This window comes from Cavia porcellus, unplaced genomic scaffold, assembly GCF_034190915.1.
Source record: "Cavia porcellus strain 051 isolate PalLab524CR breed Dunkin Hartley unplaced genomic scaffold, mCavPor4.1 scaffold_2, whole genome shotgun sequence".
In the NCBI taxonomy this organism is placed as follows: domain Eukaryota; kingdom Metazoa; phylum Chordata; class Mammalia; order Rodentia; family Caviidae; genus Cavia; species Cavia porcellus.
The window spans coordinates 35182154-35209205 of record NW_026947485.1 but is presented as its reverse complement, the minus strand read 5'-3'; the positions used below and the strand labels follow the sequence as shown (position 1 = coordinate 35209205).

Sequence of the window (27052 nt, the reverse complement as noted above, 5' to 3'; positions counted from 1 at the left end):
TTCTTGATTTCAGGTGAAAACAATGTTAGTTCAGTGACTTAATGAACTCTGAGGAGATTCTGTAAAAAACGTTTTGCTGTTCTCTGGTAGTCACAAGATGGGTGTTTCTAGTACCGTAATTATGTTCATATCTAAGCAGGAGGTTAGGGATAAGATGTGTCAGTATGTGACCTTGTATTCAGTGAAATAAAAGCTTTCTCAGGTCTCCTCTGTTTATATCTGGTGCTATGTAGGGAATGCTGACAAAGAAACATGTAGCTTTCTAATCTCTACTGTGGAAGATGGGGTAGAGTAGTGTTTGGGTATCCAGTAAACACCATTTGCCTTTGCAATAAGGATAAAATTACCCCTGAAAAGTATCTTAAATTGTATGAGAAGAGCTGTATGTCATAAATACTTTTTAAAAAGTCTTTCACTGGCATTTTCTATGTGCCTTATTTAGTTCATTTTATTTTCCCTAAAGACTTTCTAGTAAGCCATTATTCCTTATTTGCCTGCCACTTGTGTACTGCAGGAAAGCTCCTGGAAACTAAAAAGAAAAATCATTTAGTATTTGTTTCCATCATCTTAAAATGCCATTTCCTGACTGTATTTTCTTGAATATTTCTAAAAGTGGTGGAATGCCAATTCTATTAACATATGTTTATTGGTTTTTCCCTGTGAAGAAATAGCTGAACTTCACTGACGGTTTCATTTGCGTCTTAGTGAACTCTGTCCTGCTCCAGACTGCCTATGCCTTGAGTTTGGTATCTATTCTGAAGATAAATCTCACTGATCTATGGCCTGACCCCTGAATTAATTTCTAACCGTGCTTCCCTTTCGAATCTTGAGTTCTGCATTACTAGGTTTCTCCAATTTCCTGACATTGGTTCTTCCGGTTAATGTGGTTCTCTAAATATCATTCATCTGGTATTTCTAGATGTATCATTTTTGTTATGTTCTCATCACTTATGGCATACCTTTGACAAGTATTTTTTTCTTACCTAGGGAAAGTATTGCCTTTATTTTAACTGTGGCTGTTTTTACAAGTGTTAAAGAGCTGGAAAATTGCAGTTAGTTTCAGATAAGCACAGCTGAAATAGTCTTGTTTTGTGTTAGGACAACAAATTGACAGAAGGATTGGGGGCATTGAGTCATTGTGGTTTCAAATGATACAAGTAATGCATTGCAAGTAATGCATCACACTGGGACCTTGTTACCTATGAAATCCAACATGAAAGAATCTTAATTTGTCCTTAGTAGTTCTCATGCCTCTTAATAAAAGCTTTTAATTTTTAATTTCTGAGTCATCATATTTTGTATTGTTAGCCTTCCTGTGGCCAAAGCAAATACTTTTCTAATTAATTGTAATAAAAAAAAGCCTCATTAAGAGTGCACTGGTCTGCTGGGATAGAGTGTGGTGACGCATAAAATCATGAAAAGGAGCATGGAATCATTTTGGACAATTTAGTGCTACTTTTGTATTGAAAATGCTTATTTCAGGCCAAGGAAGACTATTTGTAATCAGATTTGGAAGGCTGAACATTATATTTTAGAGTGTTAAATTTCATTTATTTGATTTATGTTGTGATGTCCAGTCTGATATTAGTGGTCATTTTTAACAGCCATTTTCAATGTCATATGAAATTGAAAGAGATTGAGGGGTTGAGGGAGGCAAAATGGATTTTTAATTATTGAAGTATCTAGAATGAACAAAAATTTAGCTTCAAGGAGTGTTTGTTTTAAAAAGTGATTCAAATTTGGGCAAATTAATGTTCTCTCACAAACCATCTGTAAAGAATTGAGTTTAATTGTCCTGTAGCTGTTATAGGTTGTGAGATTTCTACTTCTAATTCTCTTCCATCTTTACATGCCACATATTTTTTCGTCCTGTTCTTGTACAGGTCAGATATGATAGCTTATGTAGAAAAATTAAGACACTTTAGTGTTCTTAAGAACCTAAAGATAGGTGTGCTTGTCTTTTAAAGACCTCTCTCTAAGCACCTAACAGTCAGATTTTATGTGCGTCAGCTATAGCATAGATGTGTATAGTTTGAGATGTCTGATATGTTATCTGTCATTTCTGTGCCTCCACCAAAATGGTTTAGTAAAACTATATGGAACAAATAAACTGGAAAAATTTAGGTGAATCATAAACTACATCAAGTCCTTATAAAACAGGCCCTTAAAACATAGGGATTCGAATATACTTGCTTATGCTTTTAACATAAAATACACATTGGGCAAAGACAGAAATTTGTTTCTACAAAATTGCCAGGAACTAAATTACACATTGAGACTGCTGTCTTCTGACATCAACTCTTTGTTCATGTGAACTTTCCTGCTGAGTTATTCTTTGAGGCATAATACTATTGAATGGAGTTGCTTTAGAAGAAAATGTAGGTGCTAAGAATACTTTATTCTTGTTGATGTATTAGTCTTACATTGGACTGTACAGAAAGAGCATTTGCTTCAGTGAAATTTTTTTATTATGCCTACCTAGTTACAGTTCAGAGTTTTCCTTTTTTGGTCTCTTTTCTCACCTATTTTCAATAGGAAATTAAATTATAAATAAGAAAGAAGATTTAATCATTTTTATGACATCCTTTCGGACCACTCAGGAGCCCAAGGGACATTTTCATGGGTGAGGTCCACAGGTTAAAGAGAACACATGTGTGCAGTACATCAGCAACTACAGCAGGTAACATGGAACAAAGGTAGAGCAAGAGCGCCACAGCACAAGAGTACCTGCCTCTTCATTTTTTGTAATTCTATATGGGTTGTTATCTTATATTTATATTCTTACATTGTGCTGTAACTTGTGCACGTATATTTACTGCACTAAGTCATGGTTACATAACTGTATCTCACTGTGCACCTGCACTGGGAACCAGGGTCACATCCTCTAGTGTCCTGAGATGGCCCTAAGCTTCGAAGCAGTCTGGTTCCCCACACGCACTTTTAGCCAAACCAACTAAAGTGCACTTTCAATCTAACAAAACCATTACAGTGATCATTGAAAGAGAAAATCCATGGGAAATTCTGTGATGGTGCCTAAGACATAGTGAGTGTTCAGTAAATATGTTGACAACTATAGATTCTCTCACTCAAAGAGTGTTATTATTATTATTATTTTTTTTTACTTAGAGGTCAGAGTGTGTTAGAGATAGCTCAAGAAGGAGCAAAGTCTAAGCCACTGAGTCTCAAAATTTAGTTGCATGAAGAACTTTTTGAGGACTTGTAAAAACATAGATTTCTGGGATCCACCTTTAGAACTTGTGATTCAATAGCTTTGGGCTAAAGTTGCCAGATAAAATATAGCGTGTTCAAATGAATTTGTTATGTGTAATATGTGGAACTTGGTTATATTAAAAGAAAATATCATTGTGTGTCTGTCATTTCAACAGGCATGTTGCTTTTTTTTTTTTTAAATTTTTGTTAGATCTGCAAAATCTATCCTGTCACAGTGTATGTTTCAGTGTACTGGTAAATAATGCCACATATGAGGTCTTGCTGTGTTGATGTCCAGACTGATCTTGGATTTCATAGGCTCAATTGATCCTCCTCACCTCAACCGCCTGTGTATAGGATCACATTTCAAGAAGCTATATACCTGAAGCTATAAACAAATATATATAAATTATATATGCATAAATAAATTACGCATTGCCAACATTGTTCTGAACATCTGTTATTTCATTTAATATGTTACGGAATTTTCTTTATAGGTTGTTATGGCTAAAAACTATTTCATTTTATTGATGCACTAGAGTTTATTCTACTAGTCCTCTGTTAATGGGGATTCATGTTATTTCCAATCTTTTGCTACCACAAACAGTGCTACAATATAGATGTCCTCTCACATAAAATAAACCTGTAAGATAAATTCCTGACATGGAAATTTGTGGGTTACATGGCATATGTTTTTGTTGGGGGCTGATCAGACTTCTGGACACCTAAGGAGAGAAGAGCGTGGAACAAAGAAAGGCAAAAGACAAAATTTAAGGCACTGTCGCCCAAAGATTCCCAAGCCAAGCCAAGCCAAACCAAACTGAAAGGAAGAGTCTTTGCCCCAAAGAGATAAGAAGGCAGCGATTAACCTTTATACCAGCAGACCTTTGGATCTTCATGCCAGTGGACTGTCATGGGTTAATTCCTCAAAGGCAATGGGGCTGAGAGTTTAGTTTATATAGAGAGTTTAGGGAGAGTTTAGTTTATATAGAATTTAGAAGTGGGAGGTACATGCAAGTAATAAAATATTACATAATTGGTTTCATACATTGAGTCATATTGACAGGCAGGCTAGTCTTGAAACAAAGGAATTATTTCTCATAATTTAGAAACAAGGGGAGAGGGCCCTTATAGAGTGAGGATAGTTAAAGGATTTACTACAACACAGGAACATTCTGGGGAGGGGCCCTTGAATTAGTTCAAGGTGACTTCAAGTGTAGACAATTATTCTGACTCTGCTCATCAGAGGTATGCAGCTAGTCTGAAGACAGGTCAAGGTTAATTGAATTCAGTGGAAACAGCAGAACAGAATGTTCGTTAGAGACCTCTAATTGATCATGAAATATCTATGTTTGCCATCTTATAAATGTGATCCTACATTGTAACTGTGTCTCAGCAGTACAAGGGGACCAGGAGGATCTTGCCTCTAGTGGCCAAGCACAACACTCTCAAGGCTGACCCGCTTTTACTAGCAAACAAGAAGCATAGGGTGAGGAGAATAACACTTGATTATGGAATGGCAACTATGGAGAACGAGTAAAAGGGGGATGAGTTAGTGAGCCAGATTTCTTTCCATGTCCAGCCTGTATTTTGACTACAGTCCTCATTGGATGTTATCTTGCTTCAGGGATGCTAGGTTATCAGCATTCCATTCACAGCCTGGGACTATGAGATCTTCTCTTTAGTTTCCTGTTCCTGAGGCAAGATAACACCAACCTCTGGACCATGGGGAAATACATCAATCATACATTTAGAAGTCCTGTGATCTATCACATGGCCTGGTTCCCAACCTGTGTTTATAGTTTTGATTATTGTGTTTGTAGTATAACAATTTGCTCTACTGTCTGTCATAATGGTTATTCCAATTTATACTTCAGCAGCAATTTTCTTCATTCTTTACATTCTTATTAATGCATTGTGTTATCAAACTCCTGACTTACTCCATACCTGATGTATAAAAGACTTTTAGTTTGAATATATATTTCTCCTAATTGTGAGACTAAGTTTTTTAATATATGGGCATTTTTTTCTTTTTGTGATCTGACATTATGCATAATTTTATTTCCTTTTTTCTTCTTATTGTAGAAATTCTTTGGAAGGGAAGCATTTTGAGATATGAGTTTTTAATTTTTTTCCCATTTATACTTGGACTTTTCTTATCATAGTTTTTGCCATGCAAAATGTTTAATTTATATTTTGAAAATATGACAAGGTTTTCTTTTATGGCTTATATTTTTATGGCTTATGTTTATAACACAGTTATAAAAGGTTTCCACCAATTGAGGTTATACTCTAAGGCATTTTATCAGTTTTATTTTTTACATGTAAAATTTTATTCCATTTGGAAATTACCTAAGGATAAACCAGGAGGAAATTACTTGACTTCTGCTTTGACTCCACTAATTCAATTAAATTTTATTGAGTATCATTCATGTGCAAAGAATTTTGCTGGATGCTTTCTTCTAAGGTATCTTAGAGATAAGTAGGATGAATAGGATTGCTAAAGGAGGTGAAATGTGAATAAACATAAGAAGTATAATGCTAGAGAACTTTGGAAATGCAAAGAAAAAATGACAAATTACTTATGTGTATAGGACAGTAGAGTACTCACAATAAGGAACTATAATAAATTTATTTTTAAATGGAATCTTAAAATAGTTAACTTTATAGACTGCTGATTAATAGATTGATTTAGGAGACCAGGTATAAGCTGAGTTAAAGAATGTTGACTGTATAGAGTGAGTTGTATTTACTGATGATATGATTCACTATTGAAGAGGGAGTTAAGAGAGAGAGAGAAGGAAAAAGAGAGAGAGAAGGAGGGAGAGAACTGCATGTTTCATGTTTCTGGAATTCCTTTTCAGAAAGAATGCACAGAACATAAAATTTAAAAAAGATCAAAGATCTGAAAACAAACAAAAACCTTAAGATAACTAGAAACTTGATAGCATAAATTTTCAGGTGATAGAGATAAAGAAACTCAATCATGTGAAAAAATGGGTACTGTTTGCTACATCTGAGGAAAATAAGAATTTTCAGTCACCCTACAGGAGACGACAAAGATGTTAGATATGCCCTGAGACATAATGGATGAGAGGCCAGCTTCATTTCTCAAAGTTAGATGAAATGTTAAGGTAACATAACTTCTAGGAAAGTGAGTAAGATTTCATTGTTAGGTACTAGCAGGCTTTTTAACAGAAAAAGATATCAAATTATTTTAAAAGCAGACTATAAACATACATAACTACTTACCATAGTTAAGCATGCATTAACCTCATGTTAATAGGAAAATGAAGAATGTGAAAGAATTTTGAGAAAAAACACTCCCTATTTTACACCTCTGTGTACAGTTGGATGTGTGTTTGGGTCACATACCATTATGATAAGGCATTGAGTTTTGTTTCTAGAGAGATAAAGGAAGTATAAAATATTTATTCCTTTTTAGTTTGACTATCATTCTCTATTTTATAAATGAAGGTTAGTATTCTTTTCCCAAATTTCATTGCCCAAGTTTCCAGGCTTCTTAAAATGATTTTGTGGTTGCCGCTGGAGATTTGTACTTTGGAATAGCTAATATTTCACATTTCTGTCTCCTATGCTTATAGGAAATATCCTATTTTTTTTTTTATTTTTCAGTTCACCATTAAGTTTTTAAATAAAAATTGCAAAATGTATTAAAATATCAAATAGTTGTCTAACTACTTCTACATGAAGGTGGTAGTGCTATTGAAACTGAGTTGTGAGTGAGTAGGAATACTTTTGTGGGTTATCTGGGAATATTTAACAATTTAACTTAGGTATATAAGGGTCAAGTTGTAGTGTCAATATATAATGTGTGAGTGGTGGCACCAAATGAATGTTGATGACCTCTTGCTTTTCAAACTTCAGCAGACAAGATGGAGGTTAGCAGAGGTCCCCAAGTCCCTAAGACTTAGAATTGAGATTCTGAGGCATTACAGCCTCAATGATTAGTGATCAGTCAATCACATAGCAGAAGGGAATAAAACCTAAAGCATATTTTTCTGTGTATACAAGGCAAATTTGTGGCTAAGTTTAATATTAAGTTTTTCCAGATGGCATTATTGCTTCCCTCCCAGCATACATTTCTCTTTTACCATAGTACTTCTTAATTTTCAGTGTGCCTCATGTAATTCTTGGTAAAGATGCAAATTTATGATCTCTAAACTGAGATTTTTGAGTCAGTATGTGTCTTAATTACTTTTTACTCGTTGCTGAGACAAAATACCTGAAGCCCAAAGCTGGGAAAGGAAAGGTTTATTTCTTACAGTTTTTGGAGGTTTCAGTCCACACTCAGTTGGCTCCAAGGCAGGCAGGCATGGCTGGGCCGCACTTCATGGCAGCTGCAAACAGCAAGCCGGAACCAGCAAAGAGCAAGACACACCTTTTTCCTGCATTACATCCCATCCTGGCTCCACCCCTATGTGGATGGAGCACTGACACCATTAATCCAAGCACTAAACAATGAACCGTCACAAATACACAATGCAAACACATGAGGCCTGGGGACCACAGACATAAACCATGACAGTATGTTTGGAAACAGGATCCAAGAATGTGTATGTTGGTATAAGTACCCATTCAGGTACATATGGATCTTTGTGTCACTATTTGAGAATTCTGGACTGTATCATGCATTAAGCTAACATACCTTGAAGTTAAATATCAAGGTCATATATGTGGAAAGTTGGAAAATCAGGAGTCGTACTCATTCTTTTAATACTTTCTTATGTATGGCTTTTATGTTTCTGCAATATTAAGGGACTAATTCTTCCTAGAAATTTTAGAAACATCTGAACTGAACATGATGCCATTTGTGTTGTGAGGTACAGAGATGTATGTTGGGTATTAACTAAAATAAAATTGCCCAGTATCAGCTATCTTTATACAGGTATTTAAAAGAAGACTTTGATAACTAAAGTTTTAACAGCAGTGTAATTTGGAATTAGTTACAGATGCTACTTTAAATATTTGTATCTCCATACTTACTGAATGAACAATCTGGGTAGTGAAGCCTTTCTTCATAGCGGACTTTGAGTTGATTTGAAATCTACCTTTAAATGATTTGTGAAACATACAGTTTAAATATTAAAAAAAAAACAAATGAAGGAAGGATGTTTGTGAAAGTAACTAGTAAATGTTCAGCTGGGTTAGTTTCTAGATCATAAAATGGTTGATAGCAAGACAGGTAGGTCTCAGAACAGCAATCAAATAAACCCCTTCATGCTCCATATCAATACAGTATCCCAGACAGAGGAAGTCAGTCAATATGGATATTACTAGTAAAAGTGCATATCTCTAGAAGAAAGCATGTATGTCCCTGTGTGCTGCTATAACAAAATACAACAGAATGAGTAATTTATAGAGAACATTAATTTATTTTCTCATAGTTCTTGAGATTGGGAACTCCAAGATAAGATGCCAGCCTCTTTGGCTTTCTAGAGAGGTCTGCCTCCTCTGGCAGGGAGGAATATGGTATCAATATGGGGTGAAGGTGGAAGGGGACTCATTCATGAGCGAGAAAACTTCATGGTCTAAACACCTTTTGAAGACTCTGCTTCTTAATACCATCATGCTGTCAACATCTCAGTTTTGGAGGGGACATTTTGAAACTATGGCAGAAACTGAATGAATAAATAATTAGAATTCACTAATTTTTGTTGTTAGTGAATACTTCGGTGAAAATAAAAAATGGTGGAAGGAATCTGGTGGAAAAAGCAGTTTTATTTGGAATAAAAACACTTGATATCCTAGAAAGCAGGTAATTACTTGAACGGTTATAGTTTTGCTTAAAGGTACTTTAGCACAGCACCTTAGTCTATTTCCTTTTGTTTCAGAATCATTATGGCTTATTTAGCACTTAAATTGTCCCTCGAATGCTCTCTAAATTTGTCTTTTAAATTTCCAGCAGTGCAAATGGTAAGTCTGAGTTATAGCTGTGAATAATTGAATAGTCCAAAACATGAACTTGCCTGGAAAATAAAACGAACTGAAAAATCAATACGCTTAGGGGAAAAAAACAAAAAAACCTTGGAAAAGCTTATTCAATATAAAAATAACAATAAATCAAGAATAATAAATAAGTTGGATAATCATTTTACTTTGAACAATAGAAATAGAAAATTGACAGTTTCTCTGAGTATATATGAAAGGTTTCTAGCATTTGAAAGGTTAAGGATGAATATAGGAAGTAAAATTGAAAATATATATCTATAACAGCAATTCCTTCTGGCATAACAAAAATCACTTTAGTGAAATAAAATGGTAAACTTTTAAGATGGATATATTACTGACTTAAAAGAGCTATTTGGTTTATGGGGAAGGGTTTAAGGTGTCTCCAAGTGTCATTTCACTGAAACAGCATGATTGCAATTGCTGACTGTTAATCCAAGAATAGTGGTACGTTATCTGTATTGGTTTAAAAAGACTTAGGATTCTGCTTCCTACTAATAATTATATTTTCCAACTGAACAAGTACAAGGTCCTACTATGAAAACAGGGGAACTATTTTGGGAAAACAGTCGAATACTTTTAAATTTTTTAGCCATGTATTTTCCACTTGCCAGGAAACATTATTCAGATTCGATGATAATATTTCAGGATGTAAGCATATTATAAAACTCTTAACTTTATATAAGTAAGTTGAAAATATTCCATCTATAAACAAAAGAATGTCACATTCAACAGTGGTAATACATAAACAGGTAGAGCTTGAATATAATTTAAATGCCTACTTTGAAATTACCTGATTAAAAATAACTTTAAAAAAGGATACCTTACTGTATTGTATATTATTTTAGAGCCAGGTGGAACCTCTCTTTTTTTTTTTTTTTAACAGAGTAACAAATTGACCAAATATATCCAGAGTGGTAAAATACATTTGTACATTTGTTAGTGATAGAAATAATTAGGAACCTAAGTATTCAGGCACCAATCCAGGTAAGCTATAGGACTCCCCAGAAGAGTGGTAAAAGGGTCAGTTTCAGTGTCACATCCTGGAGAGAGGGTAGTATTTTCGTCCCCTCATCATGCTTTCTCTGGCAAGTCTTGGGCTCTGATCCTCTGCTTGGGCCTGTCCATTCAGGGGAAATTAGGGACCTAGGAGGCTAATACTATGCTCTCCAAAACACACAGTCCTGCAGAACACTGAGAATTTAGAACCAGGATTTAACTGCTAGCCTAGGGATTGGTTTGTAACTGTCAAGGGTGGGTGTTCCTGTGGTGATTACAAGATTTCATGTATTTCTGGGATTTCATGTGTTTCTACTATGAAGGAGTATAAGAATATTCTTGCAAAACCTTAAAACACCTTTGTATTTATCGTACAATGCTTCCAGTTATTGTATAGGACATTTAAAACATTTTATCTTTTCAAAGTGCTTCTTAACTTACCTAGGTACAACTTCTGGTAAATTGCTGTTTTCATTAATAGTTTGTGTGATTTCATGTTATTATTTGTGTGTATATCTGATGAATAAATATAAAATGTATATATGTAAGACATATCTCAAGGCTTTTGAATAGAGCCTGTGCCTGTGTACATATATGTTTTTGAGCATTCACACATGATCATTTGATTGTGCTGTAATTGTATATATCATCTATATATATATTTAAAATTTTGTAATATATTTACACATTTATCAATATACTCCTACTTATATGTATTTTTAGATTTTTTAGAGAATTAAACTGAATCTAGATTATAAGCTTCTTTACTAGACTGCATGCCTCTTCAAAATAGATAGTAGATGAAAATCTTTGCTATTTGACCTGGCTTGGGTCTCAGGTAAGATGTGTATCTTTGTTTAAGGAGTAGGGTCAGCATGCTTTTTGTTTGTGTGTCTAGTCAATGTGTTGTATATTTATGTACAGTCAATCTGTTGGTCTAGAGGGCTGGTGCCCAGCCATTCCTGACAGCTGCCTCAATCCTGAAATGTCAACTCTTTGCAAGCATAAAATGAATCTCAATGTCAGCATAGCCATTTCTTCTCAGAAAAGTAAATATTCTCACGTTAATGTTGTATGTGTGCCTGACACTGGGTGCTCTTTCTCTTTTTCTCATTAGAAACCCTTGTTGAAAGGAAAAAGACATATTCTCAGTTTCCTGCTGAGAAAGTTTTAAAGCAATTTCTTTTCAAAAGGAAGTTAGCGTGTATTCATTTTCTCTTGTCCTTTCCTCTTTTAATTTACCTCTCATTGGTTCTGTGTTTCACTGCCACCACATTGTCCATGTCTTTGTCACCTCAAATTTGAGTTTACTGTATACTCAGTTGTTGTCTCTCTTAACTTTGATTCATTGAATATATTGTTTACTTCAGTGCACGTTTATTTAGTGTGGTAATAATGGACTAAATCTTAGTAGTAGATTTTATTGAATAGTCAATCACAAAGCAGATCAGAGAAATACTGGTTTATTATCTTTGAAGCACTAATTTAAAAAATCTCTTCAAAAATTGTATATACATCACATATCCAATACTACTCAGATAATGAAAACATTTAATACATATTTGCAGAATAAAACAATTACCTTGATTTAAAAATTATGCTTTGGTGGTAGGCTATGGTTATAGAGTGGCAGTAGAGAGGAGCAAATCTAGTCTGTTACTTGTCCTCAGATAACCAATTTCATGAGTAGATCATTTCTTGAAATTAACATTGTAATAAAAACAGTAGAACAAAGTTGACTAAACCATAGCAGCGCTTCTATCTTTCTGTTTTTTCTTGATGACCAGTGGTGTACAATTTAAAAATACTCTTGTCTGTGCTTAAAGCTGTCCTCCAATCCTCCCTTTTCCTTTCTTTACCAGTGAACTTCTCCTTGGTCCCATAAGGCCAGTCTGTTTTTGCATTCCTCAGTTCTGATTTCTTTTTGGCAGGAGGACTAGATGTGGTTGACAGATTATATCTGAAAGGGGCTTTGGTAATTACGCGTTCTATGTGGTGACTGTGTTACTGACAGATGGGCACAGTGAATATTGAATGTGTTCTGGACCTCCGCATTCCCTTCAGCTTGGGAGTAGGGAGCACTGCCAGTGTTTTTCTTCTAATCTATTAGCAAATGTAAAAAGAATCACTTGGATCTTCGCATGTTAACTAATTCACGTTTATGGCTACGTTGTCTCCTACCTCTTCTACTCCCCCCTTGTTATATACTCTTCGTAATAAGGAAAAATCTTCAAGATGTTAGTGCAGGCTGGCATGAATGAGTGCCAACAGTTCTTACAGACTTGTTAAAAGATTTATTTTTTGCTTGAGAATTACACATATGGCCTAGAATGATAATATTAGGATCTGTGTTGGTTGAGATAATTGGCAGATCACACCTTAAGAAAAGTGATTGGTTGGCTTCTGTTTTTTACTTCAGTCTGTTGCTTCCATCACAGTGAAATTATAATTATGTAATATATTACTATACACTATGAAAGGTCATTTAACCCACTTACAGAGGACATCTGTTAGTTGAATTTTAACTAACGGTTAAGTTATTATCTTACATTGCCTTATTGCTAACGGTCAGCAAAGTCAAAATGAGCAAAGGTGGGGGAATTCCAATAATGACAGATTGATAAAAGCTGATTCCTTGAGGAGGGAACAGTGACTATGTAGATAATACTAAAGGTGATCTCATTCAGTAGAAAGATAAACAATCTGAAGTACAGAAATGAGAACTTGAAGCCATCTTCATAATAGAGGATATTTGGACTACAGTGTGGTTTTGAAGAGGTACCTATGAAGAGGTATCCAGATAGCCCTTTTATGCATAGCACAAGTTTATAAAACTTTGAGATTTAGAGCAAATTAATTTGTCAGTTTAATTTACATAAAATAAGTGCAAGGATGGCTTGTAAAATAGCCATCATTACAATTATTTAATATGTAAATATTAGCATTGTAAAACATTATTTTTGTAACACCTAATATATATGATTATTATGACATTTATTTCCACTTACAGAAGAGGATGCTGTGATTAAATTGGTTGCTTGCTTTTACGTTCAGGTCTGTTACTCGTGTGTGTGTGTGTGTGTGTGTGTGTGAGTGAAAGAGAGGAAGAAAGACTATTCTGAGTTGGATATATATTTTTATTTCTTAATAAATAAGAGAAAAGGCTCCCATACTTACAGGGGCAAAACATTTGACTCAGCCGTCCTTTTCACAGGATAGTTTATATAGACTTAAAAAAAATAATTGCACACATAATAGAAGTTTAATAGACCTTTGTGGAATAATATTTTAGATTACAAAGAGAAAATGTGTCAACTCTATTTGCTTTGAACATTTTTTAGTTAGGGTTCATGAGAGGAAGAGATTATACTGTATTTCCAAGATAGGCTTCAGTAATTGCCTGCTTAATCAGATGTGGCAGGATGCAAAAGTATACTGTGTGTTCTGGAGATCTGAGGGATCCAGTCAATAGTGGAAGGCCTGGAGCATCCTGCAGAGTTCCACTCCCTACTGGAAAGGGGCACAGTTAGCTGAAAGGCTGAAGTGTGTGCTGCAAGGGTGAAGAGTCCATGTGGAAAGCCTTGCGAGGGACATTCAAAAACAGTGGCAAAGACTGGACGTCCTCCTCAGAAACAGAAGTGAGATTTCTTTTTTCCGATCTTGGCTAGAAGCCTGTTGATTGGCACCACCCACACTCAGGGTGGATCTTCAGTCTTCAGTAAGGCATTCTTCCCCATCCAGAATGGTGCTAAACTAACCCGTTAGGCATTTCTCATTCAAATTGACACCATAAGTAACCACCACAACATTCACTGTATTTAATGCAGTCATCAGACTTTAAGAAACAGAAAAATAAGATGAAATTACAAATTATGTTTCTTTTTTCTCTCTTTACTAATGGTGTTTTGTTAATGGAAAACTTTTGAACTGTGGAAATGACATGTTATGAGTTCCTGAATCACTATCATAAATACTTACATTCTTTTCCTCCTAATAAGACAACTGCTCTTATAATTATTCCAGTGATTATTACAAAATTAGCAGATCTCTTGGATAACATCTGGTTCACTTTTCAGAAAAAATAACTGAGAGGTTCCCCCTCCCCCAAGTTAATGACTTTTTTTCAAATTTGAACAGATTAGGGCAGAGTCTGGAGAAGAATTTAGATGCTGTCATTCTTGTTCAGTAATCTTGCTTGTGATCGTGTTGTCTCCTATCATGTTTGCAATCTGGATCGATTGCCTGTAAAAAAAAATACAGTTTTCAATTTAATTTTGCAATTACTATCAAATGTTTTCACCCATACTTTAATAATAGAATGGTAGAATTCAAGTTTATTTCCATAAACACACACACGCACACACACATATATGCTCAATGCATATTTATTGACTGAATGAATGAAAGTTGTAGTTTTGCTTTGCATATGCAGTTTTTATGACTTCCAAAAGGAAGTTAAAATCAAAAAAGAAACCAAGACAGATCCATCTGGCTTATTTGGAAGGACATTATTGCATAATGAAATACTAGCACAATCACATTATGCAAGTCAGTGTTCATAATCAAATACAAATCAACATAATTGAGATTATAGATTTTCAGGTTAAGTGTTGATGTTTCTTTCACAACCTTCCAATAGATAGATACAAATATTTTTCAATTCATTGTACATTTCAAATCGTTATTCTAAGATTATTTTCTTAGTGTGTTAAAATTGTAATACTTGTGTTTTGTTATGGGACTGTAACATAGAGTTAAGGGAATGGAACGTTTTTAGTTCTGCATTTTTCTTTTGGCCATCTTTCTCTCTTTTATATCAGTTTCACCTCTCACCATATAATTAGTATAATTTTCATGATTTAGCTAGCTATCCTTAGTAAATAGTCTTTTCATTTTATTTTGTGCCACAGAACCTTGTATATAATTCCCAAATTACTAATTATTGTACATTATAGATCTATTCTATTGTTCTGTAAATGGTTTAACTCAGGGACATAGTTTTATATCTCAAAATCAATGAAAAATAGAATTTCTCATAGAAATTTTAGTTGCTGTATATCTTATCACCATGGCTAGCTTTAAATAATGTGATTCAAAATATATATAACTATTACAGCAATATACTTTTGATAGCTTCTTTAATTAGTAGGTTACTTGTACCATTACATAAAGAGGAGTTTTTTCAACATTGATTAACATGAATAAAGGTATTTATGATTGAAAATTGAAGTAATGCACTATTAATTTTATAAAATATTTAGTATAACTATTAAGGTTCTTAGCATTCTTTATAGAATTAGAGCAAGATTTACCGAGGGTGCTAAAAAAGCAAAGAAATAAATCTTTAATAGTGTTGCATTCTGCTATTCTCTTGGGCTTGTTGTAAAGAACAGGTGTTGGGGTGGTGTTGAAATTAGTTTGGAAAAATGAAAAAATAAAATACAGCTCTTTATGATGACTGGGGCAAAATGATTTTGCAACACCTCAGTTACTTTGCTCCCATCTGAGAAAATGCTGCTTGTGTTCAATAGCTCTTGTTAGCTTGAAAATCTCTAGAATTACATAAATAATAAATGGACCCAAAATGCATTGGTTTTTCATAACGTAGATGACGGTACAATGTCACCTCAAAACTGAAATTTGCATTGTAGAATAATTTAGTTATCTTATTCTTTAAAGACATAAAGGGCTATGAATATTCATAGTTCAATTAAAATATTAATGGTATACTGATATTTTAGTTTTCAGTCTCTAGCCATCTATAAAGAGTTTCTTTAAACTTGATTAACAGTGAAGGATAAGTTAGCATAGAGTATAGTACCTTGTATCTTGTTTCTGAAATAAAAATGTAGCACCTGATGTATAAATAATTTGATATACTAAAGCAGTGCATCATTTCTTTTCATAAGAAAAATATAGTAAAGCATGAGAATAGAATGAGTGTTGTATTTTCAATGAATTAGTTGCTTGTAACTTTTTAAAGTTTTATTTCTTGTGGTGCTAGGGATCAAATCCAGTGCTTTGTGCATGTCCAGCAAGATCTGTATTGATGGGCTACACCCAAGTCCTAAATTTTAATTTTTTTTTTGTCCTTGTGTTTTTGAGACAGGGTCACGCCATTCTGTTCAGGCTGGCCTTGGGCTCATTTAGTAGCCTAGCCTGATCTTGAACTTGCAATGACCCTCCTGCCTCAGTCTCCTGAGTGAGGAGATTATAGGAGTAAGCCACCATGCCTGGCATTTAAATTTTTAATTACGGTAAAAAAGAATACTATAGTGCTGTTTATTTTCTTAGCCTCATTGTTAGAGTCCTATGTTATAGAAGCACGGATGTTTCTGAAGCTTCTACATTCAGAGAGAAAATAAGAGCCTGCTTTCCAATGTTGTTTAAACCAGATTTTTCAAACATTTAATCAAATAAATTTAATCTATTTATATTTCTGTCATCCATTTGCATTAAAGTCCCTATATTGTTTTACTTTAAGGCTTATATAAATGGGAGTTTTCCTTAATATTATTTATAGATACAATGATGATTAGTTATCTTCCCGTTTTAGTGTGAATAGGAATAATGATCACAAGAGTAATGATCAAACATTCAGAAAAGTATATTTTAAATGGCAATAGAAACAAATCACAAGGATCAGAATTGTCATTTCTCAAGGTAGTCAGAACAATTTTCAAACAATAATTGTAGATTAATAGAATAAAACAATTGAGTAAAAAAATACAAATGAGCTCAGGGATATTTAAAACATTTTTTATAGGTGAATGCATAAACTTCATTGTGTAAAAGTTAAAAATCAGTATTACTGATTTTTTAATGTTTTTACCAACTTTATTGAAATATGATTCACATTTTAAGTAAGTCACATGTTTAAAGGATACAACTCAGTGGTATTGAATATGTTCAGAGAATTGTGTAACCATTACTGTGGCCTAACTTTAGAACAAACTTTTTGTTTTGTAATAAAGCTTTTGTTACTGTGGCCTAACTTTAGAACAAACTTTTTGTTTTGTTTTACTTTTGTTTTTCGCATTCTAATCAGATCCTTTACTTTTCTTTATTTACTTGATTTTTTTTGAAACTTTGTTTTGTCTTCAAACACTAGCGTTGGTCTTAACCAAATTTTAAGCTATTTTTCAAATACTCGTCCACATTTCCAACTCTGTTTTCTCACGCACATAATCTCTTGTGTAACTTACTGTTTCATTCATTTTTTCAGTGTTTATTGAGGCCCTGCTGTGCACTAGATACTGAAGAACATTGGTCTGGTTGGGAAAACAATACTTGTAATCTAGTAGTGGTGCCAATTCAGGGATTAAAATGCTTTTATATGGATATAGTGTATAGGATGTTTTGAGAAGCTAGCAGATGGCACTGAGTGATGGAGGGAAGACTTCGAGGAAGAGAGCATTGATCTGGATTTCAGATAATCGGTAGGAGTTAGCTTGGTATACAGAATAGAGAATATAAAGCAAGAGGATTATCATATGCAGAGTTTCAAAGACATGAAAGGACCTGCTGCATTTAGAAGAATATAAATAGTTTATTTAGTTGTAGATCTAAGAGAAAAAGGAGAGGTAAAGCTGGCTGGAGAGATGGGAGAGAGGCCCAATTTTGCAAAACCTTTAGTGTTACATTAAGAAATGTCACCATTATCGTGTAGGTAATGATAGACTTTGAAGGATCTTAAGAAGAAGAAGAAATAAGAAAACTGATAAAGAATTTTAAGTAGAGGATTTGTATAATCAGATGTTTGTAGGTGTTTCGTGTATAAATTTGGATAGATAGGGCAAGGGAACAATGTATCTGATGGTGTAATGGTGTACTGATTATTCTGGGAGGGACTAGGCAGAGTAGACTATAGACAACAGAACCTTGTGCACCTAAGCATATAAGGACTTTGGAGAATAATCTTACTCTCTGTCTCTGTCTGTCTATCTATCTGTCACTTTTCTCTTAATTTTCTCAAAGCCCTTTTCCCTAGATTTCTTTTTTCTTTCATTTAGAAGCATCCTCAGTACAGTTGAATATGAAATTGGAAGTATCTTTGATAACTATTTTGCTTAATTTGTCCCCAAATTTCTTTTGCTTTTTTTCCTTAGACCTTTACAGTTTGCTTTGTATTACCTTTCTCTTGTATCACTGTTTTTCATACCTTTTTTTGGCTATTATGGTTTTTTAACTTACATTAAAATTTTCCCCTTATATTTTTATATAATATATCATCGTTCCATGTAAGTTCTCTTATGACAAAGAATTTGTTGCTTTAAAAAAAAGTTTTGAAAATGGTGATTTATAACAAGTGTATGTCCTGGCATTCAAGGCCCTGTGGAATCTATATCTAATTCATCTTTTTAATATAAATCTTGGCATCAACTTAAGGCCTCTGCCTTTCTGTCATATTTAATCCTTCTCTATTTCTATGGATCCCTTTCTTTATACTGTTTTCTTACCTTCTTATCCTCTCCCCTCATGCAAAGGTCAAACTCCATGATTTGTGTTTCATTTCATTTATTCAGTAAATACTTACTTTGGCACTATTAGGGGAAGCGCAAATATAACAGTGAACAAAATTCACTGCCACTCTGGTGCCTATATTCTCTCTGGAAGAAGAAAAAGATTTTAATAGTAAATGATAAAAAAAAATCATGGAGGAAAGATGCTATAAAATGTCAGTATAGAAACTTTTAGATTGATTGAAAAGGAAAAGCCTCTCTGAGATGTTTTCTTTTCAGAAATCTGAAGCACTTGACATACTCTTGGTACTCAGTCTTAGACATGTTACTGTGTTATGAATGCAATTTGATGGATTTTAACTCTGTTTTAGGCTCCTTAAGCTAAGAACCATTTGTATTAGTTGTTTGTATTCTTCATGCCATTTTTATTGCAGTGAAAAAGATATCTTATGCACAAGGAATTGACACAATATCAATATACACAAATAGAAATCATTTATATCTGTTAGATTGTTGGGATTCTATATGTTAAATATTTAATATTTGTTTCATCTAATATTCATTAGTCTGGACACATGATTTTCAAAAGGAAAACCTGGAGAATAAAGACTACTTGCCAGTATCCACTCAATTCATTTCTCTTGGAGGTTTTGAATGAGGAAGTAGTGTCTTTGAATTTCATAAGGAAAACTGATCTGAGGGAGGACCCTGTCTGACTGCAGAGCCAAGTGAAGTACAAGTGCTTAGGCTGGTATTGGAAGATGGAGTCAACAGCTAGTTTTACTCACGTGATTTTCTTTATTTACAAGGCATTTACATGTGAGACTGAACCAAACCTATCCAGTAAAATGTTCAAGTCATTGTTTGAACCAATCAAAAAAACAGATGGGTTGAATATATGATTAATAGTTGAGTTTACCAACCAAATGGTTGAGTATACTAAGCAGGAAATTGAAATGATTAGAAAGAAACTTAGGATGGGAAGCTCTAATTTTGTAGTTCAGTTTTGTTTTTTGTGGAAACAGTTATCCTTAGAAGAGTTAAATTTGCTGCCAACAATGATGTGTTACTGCTACTGCTTTTGTTTTGAACTTTGAGAAAAAAATCCACCCCATACTATAGTTTGACTAGTTCTAGCAGGTTTTTTTTTTTTTTTTTTGATCTTTCTTTTTCTATTTCCCTTCGTGAGAGACTGTACACTAATTTCATCACACATACGGACCTGTGTAGAGGTGCTAACCAGAGTTTGAGTTGAGGATTTCCCCTTGAGGATTTGACATTTTCTGTTTTTGACATTTTTACCATGGTTAGACATACTCCTTTGTATTTTTGCCCTGTATTCATCTCCTAAGGGAAATTGTGTATTTTATCTACTGAAAGGCTGGAATGCCTTCTGTTTTGGACAAGCCATTTAATTGTTCAAATAAATCCATCTTTAGGGTAATAGAGCAATCATTAGGAACTAGACTGTGTGGCAGCATTTATATTCATGAGACCCAGATCTTCAATTCATTCCAAAAATAAAATTAAATACCATGTACAAAGAATGAATGATTTCTTTTGCTTCTTCCTTCTTCCTTGGTCTTATTCTCTCTCACAATTTAAAAATATTAAATGGCATCCTAAAAAGAAACAAAATATTATTTGTTTTATTTATAATTTCATTATTTAGTGTTTTCTATTTGGGAATAATTTACTTGCTACGTGTAAAATATGAACAGATTACCATTTGCCATTAAATTATTTGTCTGTATAAAATGAAATATTCTAATAAAAGAGACATACAGACCTAGGACTTATTTTTTGTGTGTCTTTTCCTGCTATTTTGATATACTTTCATGTAAATAAGTGCATACACATATACTGTAGTATTCATATTTCCTAACAACAGACTTTTTAACCCTGTGTTATTTGCATGAAAATAGTCTTCTGGAATCAAGTCACAGGTATGAGTTTGTTAAGGATATTGTTTAACAATCACTTGGTAGAAGTGATTTCTTTTAAGTCTGCACATAATTGAGTTAGACATGATGGATACTTTACTGTATTATGAAAGCATATAGTTGGATTTGAGTAATTAAACAAATACAGCTTTGAGGATTTGTTCATATTGTTTTCTTAGCCTTGTGCTAAGGCCAGTACATGTAGACTTGGAACACTGGTGTGTGTTGTGATCTGAAATGTGCTTTGAGTCTCTTGAGGCTAAGTAGCTCTCTATTTTTTGCATTTAGAACTCCAGGATTCTCCTGAGATTATTCTTGGGCCAGAAATTTCTGGCAAGATCTGACCTTGAGTTCTTTGCAGGTTAATTATAAACCATTTCCCTTAGCTGGCATGTGTATACGTCTCAGTAATTCTTCTTGATCTTCATAAGTAGTGAAATACAGGAGAGAAAATGCCGTGAAGAATACCGACTGTACTGTTCACAGCTGTAGTGCAGCAAGTATGTTTTTATAAGTGAAACAAGAGAATGAATAACATGTAGAAAAAAAGAGATTTGTCAAGGCAAGCCTGGAGATACTACTCTATTGCTCTTGTTGTGGACTCTGACTTTTCTTCATTAGTTCTCAGTATCTCGAGTTTATTATCTGAAATTAACTCTGGTAATCCTTTCCCAGCAGGCATAACCTTCAGAGTTTGAGATAATCTAGCTAAAAATCTATAAGCTACAGGCCATCTTGTTCCTTGAATCACTAATGTGTATATAATTATACTATAGTAATGTATTTGTCTTTGGAAAACTGAAATGAAAGTAATAACTAAGGAAGTCCATTTGTCAGATCTTTATGGTAAATAAGCATATTGGATCTTGATAGATGAAATATAATTATTCTGTAATTATTGCACTTCTAGAAAGTCTTTTCTACCCTCTCCTGATCTCTGCCCCTTGTAATGTTGTCCTTATCCATCTTATTCACTGTCATGTCCTTATCCATCTTATTCATTGGATCTGGTACTATACAACTTCTGGCTTTTCCTCATCATCAAAATTACCATGAAAGGTAGACATTTTGAATCAGTTCAGGACATAGAGGTGTCCCTGATGGTACAACTAAAGACATTCATGAATGAGGACTTCCAGAATTTCTTCTGAAAGAGGCAAGAATGTGAAGGAGTTATTTGTGAGGGGGATTAATGACCTTGTGTCCTTTACTGTAATACATTTAAAAATTTGGAATGTTCATGTATATTTTGATCATACTCAGATGTTCATATACATGTGCTTCCTATTACTAGGCATTGTGCTAAGCATTGTAAATATATGCCTCACTTAATCCTTGGAACCTTATAGATAGAATTATTCTTACCCTGATTTCTGTCTCTATAATTTTCTGTGTGTGCCTTCTATGTGTGTCATTTATTTCTCTTATCCCACAGCCTTCATGCTACATTTGTTGAGTATTTCTATCTTTGACCTAAGCTGGATTTCATTGTTTTTAACTGCACTAGACAATGCTATTTATTTTATTTTACATTTCTAAAAAAAAATCTACTATGGATTTTTGAGAAAACTGGGATTGTTCTGGCTGTTTTCTTAGATTTCCTAATGTGCTACCACATTTTGGAAAAGACAACATTAGGCTGTTTTTTAAAATAGGAAAACATCAAATTGCTTACATTTGCGAAATGAATTCACAGTAAAACTTCTTATAATTGAATTTTACAACCTGGTCTTGGTGGTACATGCGAGACTGAGGCTGGAATATCACATCACAAGTTCAATGCCAGCAAGAGTTGCATAGCAAGTTCAGAGGCACTCTAGACTACATAGTGATTTCCTGTCTCATTGCCCACTTCAGTCAGATTTTCCTGTTTTCAAGTCTTACTCTTTATGATATATATCCCTGTTTCCATACTTCTGCTGGGTTTTTGTTTTGTTTATAATTATTAATTTTATTTGGGAGTGTGGTTAAGCAGTATGACACTTCTGTAAAAGAATTCACCCCTCCCCCCAGTAAATTGTCTACAACAATAAGAGCAGCAAGAATTCCCCAAAGTAGGATGATCTTTGCAGCTCCTGCTTTGTTTCTTCACTGCTGTCATAGCTCTTTCCTTTTCCAAGTGTGAACATTATTTTCAGTTTGGTTGCTACATGAGTGCAGTGTATATAACTCATCACAGCTTTCATAGCTGTAATATCCACGCGAGATCTCTAAAAGCAGCAAAGACACTGTCTTGGTTACTTTTCTCTCATTGTTGAGACAAAAATACCTGATGCCCAAAATGAAGGAAGGAAAGGTTTGCTTACTGTACAGTTTTTGGAAGTTTCAGTACGTACTCCAAGACATGATGCCATGGCTAAAGGGCAGCTGTTTATGGCAGCCTCAAGCAACAAGAGCAAAAAGGGGAAAACACGTCTCCTTCCTTCCCTGAATTGTATGCTAGCTACTCACCCCTTAGTGAGTACAGTATTCTCACTGCCAATTCCATTGCTAGACAACGAACTAGTCACTAGCTAAAGAAAAAGCTAGATTCAGCCACTTCCATGGCTACATGAGGCTTTAGTGGGTCATTCAAACACAAACAGACCCCTTGTCTTTTGAGTTTTCTTCACAATTCAGGCAAACAAACCTTTACCAGAAGGTCCTCATGTCTCATGAGCCTGAAATATAAATGTTTTTAAACTCATCCCTTGCAAGGGCATTGGGTCTGTCTTATAAGGAATGCTCTTGTCCAGAACAACAAAATCGAGATTCTTCAAGAAAAAGAAATTGTGGATGGTAAGAATTTGGATAAGCAATCAAATTTTCAGTTCTCTATGTGTTCTTCAACATACACAGAGTATCTCCCTCAGCCAGCCAGGTAATTCGTATCAATATTGAATGTTGCAGTAAGAGTGTTTCTAGAGGATCCACTTTATTGGTCTGAACTAGATTCTGCGGCAAGACCTAACATAACAGTGACCTCTACAGTATACATGCTTTTTCCCTTATTTGTAAATAAGAATAGAGTTCAGGCCTGGTTAATGACCTTGTTCAACAATATTCTTGATGAGTCAGGCTCCTTTCAAGATGTGGTTCTGACATGAGTTTAGCTCATTTTGTGGCTGAACCATGACAGGGTGACAGGGACTAAATTTAAAGCGGTCCAAAGAAACTTAGTCTAGTTATCTTTTCATGAAGGTTACAAGAAGCAACCATACAACATTTTCATGTTTGTTCTGCTGGCCAAAATTTAGATCAGTGACTGCAAGGGCCAGAATGATTTTGCTAAATATATGATGCTCAACTAAAAATCAGAGGAGAGTCATTATTAACCACCACTGTTTTCTGCCACAGGCTTTTAGTCTAATCATCTGCATAATTAGTGAATAGATAATCAGTTGTTAGTAGATGAACTTCATTTACCTACATTTTTCCTTTTGAAAGCTCTATCATTTACACCAGAATGATGTTAAATGTTCTAGAGACTACAGAACCTTATATGTGTAACTCTTCTGCTTGCTGTGGTAGCTATAAGTCACATGAAGCTATTAAGTTCTTGAAATGAGGAAGAGAATCATTAATTTTATTTAAGATAGGAGCATACTGATTAAATTATTGGAAACTTTTAGTTCTGGAACAACTTAGATATGTGATTCTACTTTTGTAAGTATAAATTTTATGAAGCCCAAGTACAGATCAATTATTTAGTACACAATGTGTGAGTTCAATTTTGCTTTAACTATAAAATGTAAACTGTATTCAAAATTTAAAATAACAAAGTATGTTAATTTTGGTCATGACTATATATTTAATTGATAACATTTTACATATTTTAGATTATATAAAATATTAATAAAATCAATTTTATCTCTTATTTTGTATTTTTTATGTGGCTACAGGAAAATTCACAATTATGTGTGGTTCACTTTATGTTGTTGGTTGGCATTAATGTGAAGCTTCATTTCTCAGTCCAAGATTCGACTTTGTAAATGAAGAAGCTTCTTCACATCCATTGATTTTTTTTTTGAAGGAAGTAGAAATTTTCAAAAACAGTACAGATGGACTTTATCTTTTTTTGTTATATGTTTTTTTCTGGATGCTGTCAAATTCTCTTCTCTTTATGTTTGTCTTTCTCTGCCTCTTCCACATTGTCATGAACCATTGGTCACATTTGTTAGCCCCAACTGTGCTTCATGTAAGATGTGAGGACTAATTGCTGTTTAAGAGAGGATCACCTTACTGTGTAATGTGCATGTAGTGTACTTTATTGAATATGGTGTGTCATTTTGTTTTTGATGACAAACACCCAGTTAGTCTTGTTAGCATTAAGTACCACATCTACTGTGTTGTTTTTGGATATTGACTGTTTCTAAGACAGATAGGCCAAATCTTTTCTTTGAATTTGAATTATGTTCAAATACCTCTTGTCATTTATTATTTCATTTATTTAGGTGTCTGTAATGGGATAGGGAAATGTGGTTTCATTCTCATAGTACAAGATGCAAGTTCATGCCAAATTAACATTATTACCCCTAAATATCATACTGTAAGAAAATTATAGAATAAATACTAGAAATTACTCATATCTTTGATTTTGGAAATTTTCAAATGTTCTTTGGATTACCTCGCATTTTTGCTTCAAGTCACTAATCACCTATAGAGGTCTTAGGGAAGGTGTCTCACCTTGCGGTATTTTAACCTCATGGATTGCTTCAGTAGCACTAGTTTGCCTCACAGTAGTGTGAATCTTCAAAGAATATGACTGCAAATGCAGTTTGGACCTTTAGTAGCAATATTATTGTAAGATATTTTCTCTTCAGGCTTAATTTCTTGTTCAGTGAAATGAGGGTGGTGTACTTTCCCACTCCCCAGATCACCTATATTCAGAGTAACCTCTATTCTTTTCATTAATGGGGAGAATCATTGTTTCAAGTTTTCCAATAAGGCAGATATTTTTTTTAAAAAAGATAATGTCTCAACATTTATGTATGTTCTATGTATGGATGAGAATCAAACCACATTTCCCTATCCCATTATAGACACCTAAATAAATGAAATAAATGACAAGAGGTATTTGAACAAAATTCAAAGAAAAGATTTGGCCTATCTGTCTTAGAAACAATCAATATCCATGTTCATTTATTCATTTATGTATGTATGTTCTAAGGATGTATAATTTAAGAAGTAAAAGCAAAAAAAAAAAAAAAAAGAAAAAGAAAAAAAGAAAAACCAAGTCTAGTTAAGGAGAAAACAAGAATCTTCACACATTTGCCATCTTCTCGCACTCCCTTCCCCCAGCTTGTCGGACAAAATTTTGTTTCTGAAACAGTTTTAAACTCTGCTGGCTTCATTTCTTAACATTTCAAGACTTTCTCTGGCCATATAGGAATAGATAGTTATGAAAAAGCCTTTTTCTTAACTTCTATAAAGAAACCAATTTTGTATAAACTGTGCCAAGAAAGTACATAATTAAATATCATTATACACGTGAAAGCAGATTTGGTGTGAATTACCTGTCCTGAGAATAATCTCTAACGACTGCCTTGTGAGAGCACATAGGAATAAAAGAAACACCAAATCTATTGCCTGGCCTCTCTTTTGTTAATGTACTAAAGTTTTAAAAAATCAGTAGTTTATTTAGCATATTTTTTATTAACCTCTTTGTGAGTGAGACTGTTATTTCAGAGGTAAAAATCTGAGACTGTATTTTAACTCATTGAAACTCTGGGTGTTGATATTATTTGGTTGATATTATTTGTTGACTTGGAGTACTTACTGATAGCCTTGTTATTTCTATATGAAAGACATTTCCCCTTTTCTTAGAAAGATCTAATAAATATATCTACTGGGATAAAGTAGTCTGAAGAAATATCACACACTCACACATATTTAAAAATCTAGCATTACCTCATTTTCTTTTATTCTTCTATGTTGTGAATCACTCTGAATTGTTGTATATATTTTCTGCTATTCTATTCACATTTGCTAGTAGAAACCTATCAAAATGAATTAAACATTTTAATACACTCTTCCTTGTTCTCTCCCTATTCCTTTACATTAGAAATTGCCATTTCTAATTCTTTCTTAGTAGTGAGAAGGGAGAAGTTGGGCAAGTGGGTAAAGAGTAGATAAGAAGAATTAGCAGTTTTCTATTTTTCTTTATCCATAATGATAGAGAATAGCTCTACCTGTGTTCTCTGCAGCTATGGAAGCAGTTGTGGCAGCTGCTGTATCTTAAGGTGTGATCATGACCTTTGCCTTTTTGCCAGGACATTGCTTAAAAATAGAGCTGGTGGTGGAGTGAAGTCAAGCTGCATGGCTTCCTAAACATCTGGACCTTTTGTCTGTTGCCAGCAGAGGCCTGGCAGTGACAAAGCTCTGTTCCGAATTTCTGTTTTGAAGAAAGCGTGCAAACCATCTTTGGGTCCTTCGGGCAATCCCATCGAGATCCTGCACCTGCCCACCCAGCTGGTCACCAGTTAACAG

The 27052-nt window shown here is 34.0% G+C and overlaps 1 protein-coding gene across 2 annotated transcripts in view; it reads left to right on the top strand.

Annotated features, from left to right (window-relative positions):
• Exoc4 (exocyst complex component 4) overlaps positions 1 to 27052 on the top strand; it is a 722212-nt gene that overhangs the window by 262906 nt on the left and 432254 nt on the right. Inside the window, exon 10 of one of the 2 annotated variants that reach the window (XR_010044694.1) lies at positions 1 to 27052. This exon is cut by the window's left edge and continues 35349 nt beyond it. The exons of the other annotated variant lie outside the window; for it this stretch is intronic. The gene's annotated coding sequence lies outside the window, so the exon portion shown is untranslated. 2 annotated transcript variants of the gene reach the window in all.